This window comes from Cannabis sativa, chromosome 1, assembly GCF_029168945.1.
Source record: "Cannabis sativa cultivar Pink pepper isolate KNU-18-1 chromosome 1, ASM2916894v1, whole genome shotgun sequence".
Classification (NCBI taxonomy): Eukaryota; Viridiplantae; Streptophyta; class Magnoliopsida; order Rosales; family Cannabaceae; genus Cannabis; species Cannabis sativa.
The window spans coordinates 13440280-13454743 of record NC_083601.1 but is presented as its reverse complement, the minus strand read 5'-3'; the positions used below and the strand labels follow the sequence as shown (position 1 = coordinate 13454743).

At 29.4% G+C, this 14464-nt stretch overlaps 1 long non-coding RNA gene and 1 other non-coding gene across 2 annotated transcripts; both read right to left on the bottom strand.

Annotated features, from left to right (window-relative positions):
* Nucleotides 1-4565: 4565 nt before the first annotated feature.
* Nucleotides 4566-5980, bottom strand: LOC115722912 (uncharacterized). Its single transcript, XR_009688886.1, has 3 exons — nucleotides 5817-5980; nucleotides 5337-5431; nucleotides 4566-5216 (listed from the first exon to the last, which is right to left on the bottom strand). It is a non-coding gene; the product is annotated as an uncharacterized LOC115722912 (long non-coding RNA).
* A 7353-nt stretch (nucleotides 5981-13333) lies between these two features.
* LOC115708356 (small nucleolar RNA R71) lies at nucleotides 13334-13440 on the bottom strand. Its single transcript, XR_004009857.2, has one exon. It is a non-coding gene; the product is annotated as a small nucleolar RNA R71 (small nucleolar RNA).
* Between the last annotated feature and the right edge of the window lie 1024 nt (nucleotides 13441-14464).

The following is a 14464-nucleotide window of genomic DNA, read 5'->3' as shown; positions in this document are numbered from 1 at the left end:
TTGTGGATTGAAAGGAAGCCTAGTCTTAATCATCTTCATGTATGGGGTTGTCCAGCTAAAATACGGATTTATGATCCTAATTTGAAAAAGTTAGATTCGAGAACCAATCTCTGTTATTTCATTGGTTATCCAATGCACTCAAAACGCTATCGCTTTTGCTATCCTACTCGTGGTACGCGAATTGTTGAATCTCAGACTGCTAAATTTTTGGAATTTGATGTTGCTGAAAATATTCCTTCAACATCTCTTGAAACGGGGGAGTCATCTAAAGGAATTTTTATTCCTATATCTTTTTCAAGAGATGATAATAATAGCAGTCTTATTCTTACTCTAGTTGATATCACTCCCATTACTGATATATATTGCTCCTAATATCTAAGATAACGAGGGTCCTATTATTGATGAGGAACCTATTATTGAAGAAGGTTTTGTTGTTGATGAGGGTCATGTTATCAGAGAAATCTAATTGTGGAATATGTCATTCAAAATGATGGTCAATAAATAGAGGTTATTCCAGAAGTACCTCCTATATGGAGATCTCAAAGACAAAAGATGTCAATAAGGTGTGATGATAATTTTATTTACCTTGGAGAAGGTGAATGTAATCTTGGTCATTTTTGTGGAACCTCTCACTTATAGTGAAGCACCTAATTGTCCACATTCTTCAAAATGGATAGAAGCTATGAATGATGAGATTAAATTCATGGACAAAAATAATGTATATGAGGAAGTTAGTTCTATTACCTGTGGTTTCAAACCAATAGGTTGCAAATGAATTTTTTTAAGAACTAAAAGGATAAAATGGGACATATTGGAATGTATAAATTACATTTAGTGGCTAAAGGCTTTACTGAAAGAGAAGGTGTTGATTACACTGAAACTTTCTCACCTGTTTCCACTAAAGATTCATTCAGAATTATTATGGTCTTAGTTGCGCATTTTGATTTAGAGTTACATCAAATGATTGTTAAAACTGTTGTTCTGAATGGAGAATTGAGTGAGCAAGTCTATATGTCTCAACCTGAAGGCTTCGAGGAAAATGGAAATGACAATTTGGTTTGCAAATTGAAATGATCCATTTATAGTCTCAAACAGGCATCTCACCAGTGGTACTTGAAGTTTAATAAGGTTGTGACACTGTTGGGTTTCATCGAGAACAAGTTTGACTAGTGTATTTATATGAAGATCAGTGGGAGTCATCATATTTTTCTTGTTCTTTATGTAGACGATATTTTACTTGCCAGCAGTGATTTGTCATTACTAAATGAGACCAAAAATTTTCTGTTTTCCAATTTTGATATGAAAGATCTTGGAGAGGCATTCTATGTTTTGGGGATTGAGATCCATCGTGACAGGAATCGAAAAGTTCTTGGCTTATCTCAAGAAGCTTACATTAATCGAGTGCTCAAAAGGTTCAACATGGATTTGTGTAAAGCTGGTTTCGTTTTCATTCTGAAAGGGACAAATTTACTAAGCAACAATGTCCTAAGAACGACTTAAAAAGAGAAGCAATGAAGAACATCCCTTATGCAAGTGTAGTAGGGAGTTTGATGTATGCTCAGGTTTGCACTCGACCTGACATAGCTTTCGTAGTCAATGTTCTTGGGAGATATTTATCTGATCCTGGCCATGATCATTGGGTTGCAGCCAAGAAAGTTTTGAGATATTTGCAAAGAACGAAGAGTTTTATGCTTGTGTATAAGCATGTTGACAATCTTCGAGTTGTTGGTTATTCAAATTCAGACTTTGGTGGTTGTGTAGATGATTTAAAGTCAACTTTTGGCTATATTTTCACTTTTGTTGATACTGCTATTTCTTAAAAAAAAAGTGTTAAATAGACTTTAGTCACATCATCTACTATATATGTTGAATTTGTCGTATGTTATGGTGCATCTTTGCAAGCTTTATGGTTAAAGAATTTGATTTTAGAGATACAACTGGTTGATTCTATTTTCTCTTCTATACTAATCTATTGTGATAATAATATTGTTGTTTTCTTTTCAAAGAATAATGAGATTAGTAGTGCTTCCAAATATAAGGAAATAAAGTATCTCACTATTAAAGACTTGGTTAAGAAAGGAGACATTGTGATAGAATATTGAAAGACCTAGTTGATGTTTGCAGATCCTCTAACCAAAGGATTAAGTGCCATATTGTTTGATAAACATGTTTTTTGATATAGGCATTTTATAATCTTTTGCTCCTTTGGGTTAGTGGGAGTTTCTTGCTTTATCTTTTGAGATTACATTTATATGTAATTTACTTGTTGATGTTATGAACTACTTTGTGGGCCAATACTTTTTTGATTATTGGATGTTTATGCTTTCAGTTAGGCTTTGTTATATTCTCGAGAATAATTGAATTGAAAGCATGTAGTTCATATCTTGTTGTGATCATTGTATTTTAAGTATATTTACTAAAAGACAATGATATTTTGTTGGCTTAATGTTTTAAGCAAGTTTAGTGACACTTACTTATTTATTAAGTAGTGTATGTTTAATTTCACTGGCTTATTTATTAAGCATCACGGTATCAGTGAAATTGAGGACTGATAAGGATATTATGTTATTTTAAATTGATCACATGTTAAACATAATTCCTTACCACACTACTAGACTTATTGACCATGTCGATTTAATACTTTGGTATTTGTGATTATGAATGTCTTTTGTTGAGTTAAAAACAATATGATTGTCATAGTTCATTATCAAAGGTTAAATTGGACCGGTATGTTGAGATGCTATCAGAGAACTATCATTTTTTAAAGTGGCCACAAATGTTTTCCTGTTGTTCAACCCATGAGTCGTTTTCAAACAAAATTATTTTAATATAATATATATATGTATTAAAATTAATGTAGCCCAAGTGGGAGAATGTTAGACTTTTTATTTGGGCTTACATTAAGTTTTATTGGTTTTATTAAAACTTGGGTTGATTGGATAGTTCTTTGCTGCGTTAGCCCATGTTGTTGGTGATCAATTGTTAATGGGCTTAGCATCTGTATGTAAAGTCTAGGTGAAGCAGAAGTGTGGGCTTTTCTAGTTGACTGAAGCCTTTGATGAGCAGGCCCAGTCCAACTAGGGTTTTGTAGCTAAGTCCCCTCCCTAACTCTATAAATACATATTGTCTCATCACAATTGTATATCTTTTGATAATCAGATAAATAAACTGCTTCTGATTTAGAGATCTAGGGAGGAAGACTTAGTTGATAGTATTGCACTATCAAAGTGGAGTAACTACTGTGGATCAAACAGAGATAATTGCTATGGATCAATCAGGTACACATACCTAATTATTATATATTACTATTGTGTTCTATGTTATATACAAGTAGATCTTGGGTTTATTATTAATTTTTCTAACAAATACAAGTTATGGAAAGAGTCAAAGACGAAGCCACTTTTCTTTTGGTCCCCCCTAAATCCTCCCACAAAGACAACGACGACGTTTACTCCTCCCAAAGAACGACGACGACAACCCTTCAGTTACTCTCTTCGACAGCTGATACTCTCTCTTTCATTCTTTGTTATTTCTTTGGTCGTCACTTTGGTTGCTCAAAGTCTCTGAGTTTCTAGGGTTTTCGCTTCACTGATTTTTATATCCAAAATGGTACTATTTCTTTTTATTATTTGGATTTTTTTTGTATAACTTTAATTAATTTGTTGCTTGTAGTAGCATTGAACAAATCAGAATGTTTTTTTGATGGCGATAATTCTCTTGTCTCTGTAGCTGCCGAAGCATACAGATTAGGATTTAGAGACCCAATAGCTATATCAGCTGAAACAGGATTGGGTTTACAAGATCTTTATGAGGCTCTAAGGCCTAAGCTTGAGGATTATATGCTCAAAGTCTTGAATGGTATGATGCATTTTATTATTCTTTTAAATGATTATGCTCTTTTCAAATGATAAGTTCCGTGGATAATAATTGTGCTCAAGAATTTATAAGATCTCAACAAATGTTGTAGTGTGATATATAAATTGTGGATATTGACTGTCACGAGTACTGATTTCATATATCAGCGTGTGAAGCATTTCTCTGTGTCGACACTGTACAACACACATGGGAACTGGCAATCTGTGTAGAACACATCTTAAGTTATTAATAAACTAGCACAAAATTTAATATACGTGCGTTGCACGTAGCTTTTTGCTAGTATATATATATAAAGGAGAAGTATGAGGCGGTGGTGTGTCATTCTAATATCACTTCAAATAGTTTTATCTCTTCTCTCCTTAATTCTCTCTCTTTTTTTTTTTTAATTAGGTTTATAAATTTTTATTTGAATTTACTCAAAAATTACTTTAAATAATAATTATATAATAGCCTAATACCCTAATAAAAAATATTCGTACCCTATCAATATATATATATATATATATACTAGATGAATGTTACGTGCCGAGCCACGTATTGTTAGTTTTATTTAAGGTGTTGGTTTTTTTTTAGTTATCTATAAGTAAAGTGGTATGATTTTTTAAACAATTTATTTTATAAAGGTAAATTGTTGATTAATGTATTTAATAAGTAAAACATATAAACGTATGATATGTACGTTGTTATTAGTAAAAAAAAATTACATTAATTTCAATATATCCCAATATCATTGTCTCACCAAGCATAAACAAATAGAATATCCCAAAGTTTGCCTTTATGAGCTTCCTTCTCATAAAAGGCAAGTGCTCAATCTGTTCGAGCCACATCTAATCCTACAATGGCAAATTCCAAAGACCAAGTTAGAATATCAATCAATAAAGTATCACACCAGATCAATAATACACATGTCAATTGATTTTAGAAAACACAAACAGAATTCTGTTGAGACAATTGAAGTAGTAATTCAAGTAGAGCAAAATTTTTAAGGACAGCAAAAATGTAATCTTTAGTTCCCATGGTGCAAGTAAAGCAAGCATTTAACCATCAAGGCAGAGTTTTTCAAACCGCATCACACCATACCGATCTCTTTCTACACCCGAAAATATTGCAGCATAGTATCAGATACAACATGAACCCAACCCCCCACTTGAACATTATCTTGGATCATAACAAAAAGCCCCTTCAGATGTTTGGAGCATATTTTAAGACCAAAATACAGTTTAACAAATACCTTACCTCTAGCGCTGTCTAAGGATATTTTTCTCTTCCAAGGTGTTATTTGGATCATAACAACCTAACAAGAATTCTCATACCGCTCCTTTAATCGAAGGATGAACGCCCTGGCATAGAAAGTCATGTTAAACAATTTAGGATTGTACCGATTCTTAAGACACAACAAGATGACTGCACCTAGTGTTAATTAATCAAAGTACAAGTTGGTTCAGAAAAAAAAAGGGTACCCCTCTTTGGATCCTTCTAAGAACTTTGGCTATATCGAGATGACCATCTTCAGAGAAAGCAACATTCCATCTTCTTGGGCTTGAGTTTTCCCTGCCTGTCAAAGTAGGTTTTAAACCAACACTAACCACAGTTGCAACAAATCAATAAAATCCCAAACTTTTTGATATTAAAACACTCAGAACTTTTTAGTATCCTAAATCTCAAATGATTAAGAATAAGATTTATTTTTATCAAGTTAATTACACCAAACACAACATTTACCCAATTATCAAAATTTTATTATGGGTGCTTGGTAGTTGTAAAGTATAATATAACACACATGTCTTCCCTTTTTTATCAATTTAATTACACTAAACACAGTATTTACCAATTACCAAAATCCTATTCGGGTTAAGAGATGATTAAGAAAGTATATAAAACCCAATCATCAAATTTAGCTGAGATTAAATATAAACTCTATCTGAGATTAAAATGCATACCTCGAGCTTAAAACGGGTCTTGGGTACATCTTCTTGGCATTCTGTCCTAATTGGGTAAAAAACCTCTAATTCAGTTGTTGATGCTTTCCTCATAAAAAGTGATACCATTTTCTCACACCCAATCATCCAAAATAAGAAGAAGAAAAATAAAAAAAAAAAATTCGTTTCCTCTTTGCCTGACATCAAATTTATTCACAAGATAAAGATTATAAAAAACCCATCAAAAGAAATTAGTATTTCTTCTGAAAAAAATGTCATATTATACTTTAGGAGTCTATTTGTGAGGCTAATATGTATTTATTTGAGGAGATTTTTTTTTTTTTTAATTTCACTGGACTCAAAGAGTGTTGAACCAAAAGAAAATTAGATATGAAGAAACAGAGAACAACAAAGAAAGATGATAAATATGATATGGGCAAAAAGATAATTCAAAGGTAGAAAAAATAGCTCGATTTTAGGATAAGAGAAGACAAATATTAGATTAATCCATTATAGATAAATACTAACATATTTATTATTCACTTGCCTCAATCTTCTTACGTTTCCTGTTATAAGAATCGATTTTCTCAAATGATCTATTAAAAGACCAGCCCTCTTCCTCTCCTCTCTTTTAGCCTGTTATTTTCCCAAAATCAATTTGAAGACCGAATCAAATCTCATGAAACAAAAGATAGGATTGGAATTAATTATAATAATCAAATAAATCAATAACCAAACCAAAAATCAAAGAATTTCAAATCTCATTTTTGATATGTACAATATAAATGATTCAGTAAATTATAATAATAAAAGCAATTTTTAAATCAAAAATTACAAAACTAAACCATCCTCACACCTAAATGTTATTGATGCAAACTTACCTGAGACTCAGAAGTCGATGATGGAATTTGAATAGAGTGCGGCAAATAGAGAGACGGGAGTATCAATTTTAGGGTTGGAAAAAGAATTTGCTATGCGTAGAAGAAAGAAGAATTGTAGAGAATGGTATTTCTTTTTTTGGAAAGCGCAAACAATGGAGATTAAAATCGCAATGTGGGTTTTGGGTGAATTGAAATAGTTAACGGAAGAGTTAGTCTCTCCGTTAAAACTAACAGAATTAAAAAAAGATTCCGTTAAACCAAGAATTGACGTTAGATAGGCACTTTTAATATATAAAGATATATATAAAGAAAAGCATAAGAGGAGTCTATGTGGCATCTTATATTTTTTCCTTCCTATTTTTCTAATATTATAACACATCTTCTTATTTTATTTGTAAAATAATTCACACATACAAACTACAAGTCCCACATCGTTTAGATAGTTTTTAGGTGTTGTTTATGTAGGTTATAAATAATACTTTATTTATGTTTTTTTTCTTTAGTCTAAGAATTTTTTTTTTATCTGTTATGGGTGACTGACTATTATCTTACCCAATAAGTATTTTATTAATATTTTATTTTTAATAATTTTTTTTATATATATATTTATGAAAATAATTTTATTTGTAGTATTCAATATTCTTATATTGTTATTTGTTCAAGTTAAAAATGTTCTTTCTTAATTTTTATTTGATCGAAAGTTAAAATTTTATTTTTTATTTTATTTGTAAAAAATGTCAATATATATAAATGAAATCATAGGAGGGGTCTATGTGGCATCTTATATTTTTTCCATCTTATTTTTCTAATATTACAGCACATCTTCCACATCGTTTAGATTGTTTTTAGGTGTTAGATATGTAGGTTATAAATAATACTTTAATTATGTTTTTTTCCTTAGTCTAAGATTTTTTTTTTTATTTTTTATGGGTGATTGACTATTATCTTATCCAATAAGTATTTTATTAATATTTTATTTTTAATAATTTTTTTATTTATATATTTATTAAAATAATTTTATTTGTAGTATTCAATATTCTTATATTGTTATTTGTTCAAGTTAAAAATGTTCTCTCTTAATTTTTATTTGATCAAAAGTTAAAATTTTATTTTTTATTTTATTTATCAAAGGTGATTGTCAATGTCATATATGACTATTTGAACACTCTTGATCATATTTTGTTTTGTTATGTTTTTTTTAATTATTTTAATTTTAGAATATAGAGCATAACTATTGTACAAATTGATTTGTTTTTTATTTTAGCATTTTGTTGTTATTTTTTTTTGTAAGTTTAGTTTAAAATATTTAAATGGTCAAATTGGAGATTAAAATATGTGTTTTTCTTTTTTCACCTCAATAAAAGAAAATAGAAAAGTGTTTTTATATATTTTTCTTTCTATTTTTTTTTTTAAAATTTTGCTAGAGTTTTATATCAATATATTAATATCAATAAAAAAAAAAATATTATTTATTTTTAAATTTTTATTTGTACTATTCAATATTCTTATATTTTATTTTATTTTTTCCTTCCTATTTTTCTAATATTATAGCACATCTTCTTATTTTATTTGTAAAATAATCCACACATACAAACCACAAGTCCCACATCATTTAGATAGTTTTTAAGTGTTATCTATGTGGGTTATAAATAATACTTTATTTATGTTTTTTTTTTTAGTTTAAGAATTTTCTTTTATCTGTTATGGGTAATTGATTATTATTTTACCCAATAAGTATTTTATTCATATTTTATTTTTAATAATTTTTTTTATATGTATATTTATGAAAATAATTTTATTTGTAGTATTCAATATTCTTATATTGTTATTTGTTCAAGTTAAAAATATTCTTTCTTAATTTTTATTTGATCAAAAGTTAAAATTTTATTTTTTATTTTATTTGTAAAAGGTGTCAATATATATAAATGAAATCATAATAGGGGTCTATGTGGCATCTTATATTTTTTCCATCTTATTTTTCTAATATTATGGCACATCTTCTTATTTTATTTGTAAAATAATCCACACATACAAACTAAAAGTCCCACATCGTTTAGATTGTTTTTAGGTGTTATATATGTAGGTTATAAATAATACTTTATTTATGTTTTTTTTTTCTTTAGTCTAAGAATTTTTTTTATCTTTTATGGGTGATTGACTATTATCTTATCCAATAAGTATTTTATTAATTTTTTATTATTAATAATTTTTTTATCTATATATTTATGAAAATAATTTTATTTGTAGTATTCAGTTTTCTTATATTGTTATTTGTTCAAGTTAAAAATGTTCTCTTAATTTTTATTTGATCAAAAGTTAAAATTTTATTTGTAAAAGGTAATTGTCAATGTCATATATGACTATTTGAACACTCTTGATTATATTTTGTTTTGTTATGTTTTTTTTTATTATTTCAATTTTAGAATACAGAGCATAACTATTGTACAAATTGATTTGTTTTTTTTATTTTAGCATTTTTGTTGTTATTTTTTTTTTGTAAGTTTAGTTTAAATTATTTAAATAGTCAAATTGGAGATTGAAATATGTGTTTTTCTTTTTTTACCTCAATCAAAGAAAATAAAAAAGTGTTTTTATATTTTTTTTCTTTCTATTTTTTTTTTTAAATTTTGCTAGAGTTTTATATCAATATATTAATATCAATAAATATAAAAACATTATTTATTTTTAAATAATTTTTTACAACTAAAGTATTTTCTATTAATTTTTATTTATTCAAAAGTTAAAATTTTATTTTTTATTTTATTTGTAAAAAGCAATTGTCAATGTCATATATGATTATTTGAACACTCTTGATTATATATATTTTCATTTTTTTTTGTTATGTTTTTTATTGTTTTATTTTAAAATATTAGAACATAGCTATTTATACAAATTATTTTTTTTTATTTTACCAATTTTGTTATTATTTTTTTTTAAGTTTAGTTTAAATTATTTAAATGGTCAATTCAGAGATAAAAATTGGTATTTTTCTTTTTTTTTTTTACCTTAATAAAAGAAAATAAAAAATGTTTCTATATTTTTTTCATTCCATTTTTTTTAATTCATGTCAATGTATCAATATCAATATATATATAAAAAAAAAGCACAAAGAAAACAATGTGATATCTTATATGAGTTTTCTTTTATTTTCTTTGTTTTCTCATTTTTTAGTTATTTTTTATACTTTTAGTAATATTTAGAACTCATTGTATAGATTATATACTTTTATATTATATAGATCACTATTTTTTAGTTTAGTTTGTCATAAAGTTAGTATTATTTATTTTCGATGTGAGCAATTGATGAACTTAATCTTGTATATATATAAAGGAGAGCCCAAACAAAGTTGATGTGACATGTTATAAATCTTTCATTGTATTTTCTCATTTTTTCTCCTTTTTTTTTTATATATATTTTATTATATCTTTAGAGTATTAGAGTTATTTTCATAAAGTCCCACATGATTTAGAAACTATTGTGGTGGTATAGTTCTAGGTTATATATAGATAACTATTTTTTCACTTTAGTTTATCACAAAGTTAGTATTATTTATTTATTTTTATGTGGGTGATTGAAGAACTTAATTATGCTCAATTAGTTGTATTTCTTTTTTTTTTTTTAAAAAAAAAAAATGAATGCAAAACACAATTGTACATTTTTTGATATTTGTATATAAAAAGTATTTTCTAAAAGTTTTTTATTGTAATTTTATTTAAATATATCTAAAATAATATATATAAAGGATGGCCTAAATAAAATTGAGGTGACATGCTATAAATCTTTCTTTGTATTTTCTCTTTTTTCTCATTTTTTCTCATTTTTTTAATATATTTTTCTTTATATCTTTAGAATATGAGAGTTATTTTTAAAAAATCTGACATGGTTAGAAACTATTGTGATATAAATCTAACTTATATATATATATATAGATCACTATTTTTTCACTTTAGTTTTCACAAAGTTATTATTATTTACTTATTTTTATGTAGGTAATTGAAGAACTTAATTATGCACAATTAATTGTAATTTTTTTAAATGAATGCAAAACATATTTTTACATTTTTTAATCTTTGTCAAGTATTTCATATAAAAAGTATTTTCTTAAGAGTTTTTTTAATGTAATTTTCATTTAAATATATTTAAAATAATTAAAGATAATTTCTTAGTGACTCTTATATTTTTTTTAAATGAAAGCAATACATTTTTCAAAATTCCTCAAATATTGAAAATAATAAAAAAAATCCTTTAAGCTCTTTAACAAATAAAAAAAATTAGATTTTTTTTTTTATTTTAAATTATTAATTTTAGTTGAATATATATAATATTATTATACATAAAAAATAATAAAAAATTATTTCATTTTTTATTTTAAAATAAAAAGAAAATAGCAAACACATGATTTGTTAATATATACACACATCTAAATGTTATATTTTAGATTATATCACTCAATAAGTACAATATAATATACATATATTTATATAATTTACAAAAGTTGGGCAACACCGCGCGAAGCGCGGCTTAGTTCCCTAGTTAACATTAATAAATTAAAAAATATTTTTAAAAAATATCTCTAATACCCTATTATATAATAGTCATACTATGCCTATCTTTACATAATACTATTAATTCTCATTAATCTCATGATTGGCTTCTCTCTCTATTTTTTTTTCCTATTTTCTGTTAGGCTATTTTTAGCTTATGTTTTGGATCTAATTTATGTGCGTTTTTCGCTGTGTTGGGACAGAATTATGCTTGTTTTCTATGTTTTCAGGTTCTTTGGAATAAAAGAGGTCTCGGGTGCAGAAATTTAATAAAAGACGAGCTGAGCCGAAGAAAACACAATTTTTGAGGAATTGTGTATATATGGCCGCAGCTAGACACATTTTGGCTGCGGCTAGCTCATGAAATAAACTGGAAATCGTGGATGCTACAGTCGCCGCGGTGAGGGGGAGTCTCGCCGCGGCCATTTAAGAGATACAGAGAGGCTTTAATTTTGCAATTATCTCGCCGCGGCGAGAGGAAGCTTGGCCGCGGCGAGATCCCGTACGGACCAGGGTCAATTTCGTCCATCGAACCCTAAATTTTAGTTATAAATAGAAAACTGCGATTGGAAGTCGGGGAGAGCGATCAGAAACCCTAAAATACAGCAGAGAGCGGCAGGAAGAGCATAGAGATTCAAGTGACGATCCAAAATTCATCCACCAACAGTTCTTTTCTTTATTCCTCTTTAATTTCTTTATGTTGAATATTGCTTTAGGAATGGTTATGGATTTGTTTCTGAACTAAATTTCCCATTTAGGGAGGATGATGATTGTTGTTTAATGTTTTGCCTAGTTAATGTTTAATTACCATTCCTCAATTCTTGTTTGTGAAATTATCTTAATTTGTGTTTAATTTCATGTTTAAGATTGATCACCTTGTGCATGCTCTATGATCTCAATTCGAAATCTGAAAAGTGAGAATTGAGAATGCTAAAATTAAGATAATCGATGTTCTATGTGAAACGAAAGTATTCACATGACTTATGTGACGAGTAGATTATTACTTAATGCTGATTTCATGTTAGTTTAATTAAGGAATTAATTAGATAACATGTGATTTAGAATCTAGAAGATCTGAAAGGAGCTAGGTTATTTCATAATCTGTCATTCACTGCAAGAATAGGATAGTAATTAAGCATTAACGATCTGGGTAAACAACAACAGGATTCTCCTCCCTATCATCTCATATTGCTTAAACTTTAACTGTGTTTTGTGTTTTCTGAATTACTTTACTTTTCCTTAAATCATAATTGCTTTCGATTTGCCAAATAGAATTATAAGTATAGTTTAGTGGTATTTAATCCAATTCCCTGTGGGATCGACCTCACCCGTGTGAGATTTACTACTTGACTGCGTATACTTGCGTAGTGTTGATAAATTATAGCAACAAGTTTTTGGCGCCGTTGCCGGGGAATTGTTTAAAGATTAATATTACACAAAATTATACTAACTTCTACTTTGGTATATTTTCTCTTGCTGATTTTTCTAACCTTTTTCTTGCAATATTTTCTTGATCTATTTCAGGAATCCTAAGTGCATGCGCCGTCGAGGACAAGCAGTCATATTACCAGTTGATCCTGAAATCGAGAAAACTTGCAGGAGGAATCGAAAGAACAAGAGGCAAGAAAGAGTTTCAGCAACTGCTGAAACATCAGAAATCATGGCTGCCAATGTGAACAATAATGCTGGAAACAATGGGGGTAATAACGGTAATAATGGAGACGCCGTGGAAGATCAAGCTAATGGCCGTAGCTTGAGAGATTACATTCTCCCTACTCTGACGGGAGTGCAGTCATGTATCAGGCCACCTGCAGTGGATGCAAACAACTTTGAGATTAAACCTGCCATCCTTCAAATGGTGCAGTCTTCAGTTCAGTTTGGTGGCCTCCCTTCTGAAGATCCTAATCTGCATCTCTCTAACTTCATGGAACTTTGTGAAACTTTTAAAGTTAATGGAGTTAGCGATGATGCCATTCGACTGAGATTGTTTCCATTCTCGCTCAGAGAACGAGCCAAGAGTTGGTTGAACTCCTTGCCACCCAATTCTATTGCCACCTGGAATGATCTGGCAACAAAATTCTTGTCAAAGTTCTTTCCTCCAGCCAAGTCTGCAAAGCTGAGAGGAGAAATCAATAATTTTTGCCAACAAGATAATGAATCTCTCCATGAGGCTTGGGAGAGGTTTAAAGATCTGATCAGGAGGTGTCCTCATCATGGTATAGAGAAGTGGATGCTGGTTCACAACTTCTACAACGGGTTGGTTGGTAATACTAGAACTCTAATAGATGCAGCAGCGGGCGGAGCTTTTATGAGAAAGAGTGCTAATGAGGCGTATGATCTATTGGAGGAGATGGCTCTAAACAATCAGCAGTGGCCAACTGAAAGGAGTCAATCTAAGAAGGTAGTTGGTGTGTTAGAAGTTGATGCCATCACAAAGTTAACAGCTCAGGTTGAGGCATTGACAAAAATAATTGCAGGGCAAGCTAAACAAGCCCAAATTGTTTGTGAGTTATGTGGAGTGTTGTCGAGTGAATTTTGCAACACCAAAAAGTACTATTTAATTGATATAAAAGATAATTTTTAGGGGAATGACAAGTGCGAGTATTCAACCTAGAATGGCGAGTACTCGACTGGGAATGCAAGAACAAGCAACAAGGCTGGAAAAAGTAAACAAGACAATGAATTATAGTGGTTCAGTCAGATTTCGATCTGCTTAGTCCACTGTAGCAAAGGATTCGTAGGTCCATTTTCATGGTGGATCACCCCTTTATATACAAAGTAGGTGTCCAATCGGTTACATGAGGATCACATTCATTGTTAATCCATTATTTACACATTGAATTGCAATAACTAAACTCAAACAACGTTAACATTAATAAATGTGTGACAGTTACTAAGTTCATCAACGTATGCGTCTTCCGCATCTGCGGGTTGACCGTTCATGTTCCGTTTGTTGAGCTCGCAGGATCGCCAGTACGTTTGGAACGTCTGCGTCCTTAGGTAATCGCCCCTTGTAGCCGTCGCATGTTGGAGCTAGTAAAGTCTGGACATGCGAATTTATATTGGCCTGTAAGGGCTATTGGGTCGTTGGGACCAAACTGCATCATAGGGAGTTGGTCTCCATACTTGTCGCGGAGATATAGAGGGGACACTCGCACATGTTCTGACATATGCGAGTTGGATCTACCCTGCATGATGAGAATTACGGTTACGCGGTGCGACTTAAGTCACACTTACATTATCT